The sequence below is a fragment of the Triticum aestivum genome, chromosome 5D, assembly GCF_018294505.1.
Source record: "Triticum aestivum cultivar Chinese Spring chromosome 5D, IWGSC CS RefSeq v2.1, whole genome shotgun sequence".
NCBI classification, from domain to species: Eukaryota; Viridiplantae; Streptophyta; class Magnoliopsida; order Poales; family Poaceae; genus Triticum; species Triticum aestivum.
In genome coordinates this window covers 423966366-423971653 of record NC_057808.1, presented here as the reverse complement: position 1 = coordinate 423971653, position 5288 = coordinate 423966366, and positions in this window count along the sequence as shown.

Genomic DNA, 5288 nt, shown 5'->3' with positions numbered 1-5288 from the left:
AACTTGCCAAGTAATAATCACCCCGTAACACCCCGTAAAAGCCTGTTGATGTAGCATTACTGTGAGATATACTCCAATTGGCGGGTATACTTTTTGTATGCACATCACGCGTGTTGCATGTTAGTAGTACACCTGTACGTAGGGAGTACATGATTAGCAAAGCTTGGTTCGATTATACTTGGTTACAAGGTGCTATTTATTACATAGGAATCCCTGTTTTAATTCATTAGAGCATTTTGATATTGTACTTGTTAAGCCGATATCACATCCATCGATCTATGTGGTTTCCTTCATGATATTAATATGTTTCTTTTTAAAAGAAATCTGTGTGGTCTACATTGCATATTTAGCTTGGATATTCTTGTCAATGCATAGTAAGTGTGCACGTGCGTGTTATCTTTCAATGCGCACAGTGGAGACCATGCCACTGCCTGAACCCATTTGTGCCACCAGGTTTTGTGAACATACTTCTAAGAAACACCAAGTCCAGAAGACGCGAGGGTAGCCCCAAAGTTGCCCGTCCTCAAAAGGTAGACCATTTTAAGGATGCTCGTTCTCTGATGCGGTTCACGGTGATGATTAATGAAGGTGAACTTGATTTTCTTGTCGTGCCAACTGGATCTGAGGATCACATTAAGGGTCCGATCGATCCCTCGAAACATAAAGGTGAAGACATGTGGTCGTTCCTCCTAAACCTTCTATATGCCATTGGGTTGACGAGGTTGTTTTCGGTGATACATTAGTCATAATGATATTCTCATCTACATGTTGAACTGAGACTTTGAGATGAAGCTTAGGATGTATGGCGTCAATGACTCCATGGAGAAGGTGATCAACTTCCCTAAACACCCTTTCTTCGCACGGGTTTATTAGGCATGGCTATGCGGTTTTAGTTGTGTACTCCCTCTCTCCCCAAATAGTTGGCAGATAAATTCAGTCAAAAAATCAATTCTCTATAAGTTTGACCATTTTTTTAAATAAATGGTTCATTGACTCAAAATGAAGAATCAAGGGGATAAAAACCATAATGAGCACACACACCTGGGCTCTGCATGACTAAGATGCACACAACTAACTTCAACGCACACACACAAACATCACGCCTGCAAAGAGCAATGTCAATAAAGACCGAAGCCTTGCCAAGGCAGATGAATAAGAAGAAAGAAAACTCTTAAGTGGTCAAACCAACAGCGATGGATGAATACAAAAATAACCATCCACCCCAAAATTCTCTTGACATCACAAGACAACAAAAAATGTTCTTCGGTGACAACACCTTCAAGAAGGGAACGACGCTCAAGCGCCTACGTCGCCGGATCCAACCATCGAAGGCTAGATCATGGGTTTTCACCCTAAAGATCAAGTCCGAGTAAACTCCAAGCCATGCCATCAAGAAGGTAATGCCGCCATTGTCAGGTATAACCAACTACTGTCAGACCTAAGGTTTTCACCTTGGAGCTTGGGACCGAGTACTTGAGAAGCACCACCAAATCAAAGTCATCTTGTGTTGCCGCCTCCACTTTCCACAATCCCAACTGGTACATGCATGCATGGTCCTCGCTTGAGATGCGACGAAATCCTTGATGTTGGAGGAAGATCATTGCCATCGCGAAAATCCGAGTGTAGGACGATCTGGGAGCACCGCACTGCCCCCCATAGCTAGTGGTAGCCGACAGTAGATCTACATGAGACGTCACCACCACATGCCACCACCCTTGCTAGCAGTGCAAGACGACGTGCCACATGTGTTTCAAGCAGAAGACGCCCTCATGGGGACGCAGATGACAATTATCTAGACCTGTCGCTCCATCCTGTCACGGGATGTTACCGTACCGCCAAGAACCACTGTCAAGCCACTCGGAGTTGCCGCCCGACTGGGTGGTGAAGCTCTACGATGACCATTGGGGAGGTCAAGTCAGCCACCCACCATGGTTATGCGTGGTCAGAGAGACCAAACCGTGCTACCATGACATCACACAAGAGGAGCGTCTCACATGCTCGATGTGGGGACCAACGACCGACCACCGTGGTGGCTCAAACACCGCCTTTCGGATTGTCGTGCCACTCGCATCTGGTGGCCATCATCAAGGGCGTGTTTGGTTGCAGTTTGCAACAGTAGTTGCATTGCATGTCCATCTCTAGCCAGCCTGGTTGCTGAAAAACAGCCTCATATGCAGCTGATGCAACCTGTTTGGTTGCCTGCATCGCATCGAGAGGCACTTACCCCCTGTTGTTTGGTTGCCCGCATTTGTGCTTAGGGTGTGAGCAGATGCAAACTTCAGCTGTTTGGTTGCAAACAGCGTTTGTGTTCTGCTCACCCCATTCAAATGTCACTACTAGGAAAAGGCCTACTAATGGCGCACCTAATTTGGCCATTAATGGCGCATTAGTGGTGCGCCATTAGTAGCACGCCATTAGTATATTTTACTAATGGCGCACCACTGGTGCGCCATTAGTATCTGGTATACTAATAGCGCACCCCAGATGCGCCATTAGTATATACAACAGTGCGCCATTAGTATGCCTTCCAGGGTGCCATCTATACCCAGGTGCTTTGGCATACTAATGGCGCACAGCAACGGGATGCGCCATTAGTAACTTCGGCATACTAATGGCGCACTGTTTAGTGATGCGCCATTAGTATGCTCTGGCATACTAATGGCGCACTATGATGTGATGCGCCATTAGTATGAATATTAGGTTTTTTTTATTTTTTAGTTTTCTGTTTTTTGCACAGGTTACAAAATGTATAATTGGACAAAATATAGACAGCACACATCAACAACAGATTCATCGAATACAATAGAAGATTATACAATTCATCATTTTAGTCTCCGAATACAATTCATCATATTAGTCTCCGAATTGAAAAGACCGAACAAAGATAGAACATTATATTACAAGTCTCGAGACCGCGAGTTTGTCTTCACATTACAAGTCGATATCGATCATCTAAACTACCATCACATAGAAGAGAGCTGCGGTCATCACGATGAGCATCATCACGATGAAACTCGTCTTCATCCGGTTCCTTCAACGCTCCCTCCCCTCTCCCGCTAGATAGCGGTCGTATCTAGATTCGGCCTCGGCCCTAGTGGCGTACCCTTTGTAACTGTTACCGCTGAATCGGTGAACCTGTCTCCGACACTCCTCCCAGTCGTCGTAGACTCCAGGAACCTTACCCTTGTACACGACATACCACGGCATCGCTATGCAGTAGCCAAACGAAACGTTAGTACCAATTCACAGACAATACATAAGCAATATATAAGTATGCAACAGAACGATCGGAAGAGAAAAGCAAGACATTAATAGCATCGATTACATCTAAGTTGAACGACTCTCGAAACCAAAGAGACATACTACAAGTTCATTAAAGTTTAATTACAACATGAGCCAATCGATGTTTCAGAACTAGACACAGCATCACTGCTTTCGACTCGACTCAAGGGACCGGAGCGTGGATGAAGCCGCCGTCTATCGTGGGAGTCATGAAACAACGGGCGTTGTCAGCCTGCATTTGTAGGATTGTGTCGATGTCACTGTTGGACGGTTGATTTCTGAGGTAGAACTGCCTCGAGGTACGAAGGACATCTTGATGGATGATTTCCGCAAACTCCGACTGGATGCGAAAGAATTCTTGTCTGATGTCCGCGTCCTGGATTGCCCCCAAGCTTGCGGCCCAATCTTTGAGATTATTTGGTAGGAGAAGGTGATTATGGTCCCGCACGATCGCCCGCATGTGATGGATGGCGTAGTAGGCATCCTTCTGACCGCCAGGCGGCTGCTTGACGCAGCAGAAGTCGTATTGTGGGAGAACACGTGCTTGCCGTACTTACGAATAGGCCTGGTGAAGGTGCCTCCAGATTTGACGTAGCCGGGGAGAACATCATCAAGAACCTTCTTGACATTTGTGTAGTCTACGTTCGACTGACGGTCCGGGTCGAAATACGTGGCCATGGAATATTTGGGGCTTAGGAGGATGAGCGTGCAATGTGTGTCACTGCAGAAAACACGGAATGTTAAAAGAAAAACGATCGAAATCTAAGAATTCATATGTTACGGGGCGGTTGAGGGGAGGACTTACTCGGGAAAGTAAGGCACGAGGAAGTTGTCCTTATCTTGGTTTGCCAGAATGACGCCTTCGAGGTAAGAACTCACGACTTGCCGGTCCCCAGCGCTGCCCAAGATCTTGGCACGCATGTAGAAGGGGTCGACTATCACGATGTCCGGGGTCTTGTCGCGAATGATCCGCATCTCCATACTCAGCGAAAATAGCCGAACGAAGGTGTAGTGCAGCGGATGAAGGTTCAACATAGCGTGGATGTCATCAAACCGCAGGACGATCGTACCCCCGATGGAGTTATCCACAAAGCCCTTGCCCTCTGGCACCTTGGCCGCGAAAACCGGGTATGCCAGATCCTTCTCTCGGAGACGCCGCTTCTCCAAAGAAAGCACACTGTCATGCAGACTCCGCATAGCACCGGTTGCAGCATCGAGCATATTTCTCGGTAGCATCGGCCTACTTGCCACATGCACCCTCCTCGAGATATCCGCAGTTGAAGGTGGCCCGTCCTGAGCACGGATCGTACTCGGTGCCGGCTGGCCCGCACCCTTGTTAGTCTTTCTTTTGCGTGCCTTCTTCTTGATCTCCTGTAATGGGACCGAGTTCTGCTCACAGACCGCCTTCTTGAGTGTGTTGGGGCTGATCATATTTGGCACCTCGCCTATCTGAGGCTCGGTGAAGTCGGCAGCTGGAGGCGTCTCCTGAGAGCTGAACTGCAGACGACGCCTGTTGCAACTTGGCTTCTCCGCGGTACCAGCTAGATCGCACACGTCTTTTGTTGGGTTGGGTCCTTGAGAAGGAGGCCCCATGAAGTCGCCACCGTCCCCATGATTGGCAAAGTACTGATCGACGTTGGCAAATGTATCGTCGTCGTCGTCGTTCTGATCCTGTGCCATATGCATGTTTGGATCCAGTGGCATAGGGATGTCCGGCACCGTTGCGGCAGTCTTGCCATGGGGCCGACTTGGCGCCGGCACGACTGGCGGTGTTGTCTTTGGGGTGGTGTCCCCCGCCCCCAAATGAATCTGGCTCTTCCGCCAAAGCAGGGGCCAGCTCAGGCAGGCGCTGAGGTTCATCACGTCATCATCGTCGGCCCCCATGGGTCGAATCGGCGGTAACACCTCGTCGCAGCCTGGCAGCACCCGAACCAGTTGAACCCTAAACAAGCTGGGTGGCATCTGGGTACCGTGGAACAAGGGGTTGCCCGGTTGAACGATTTTGC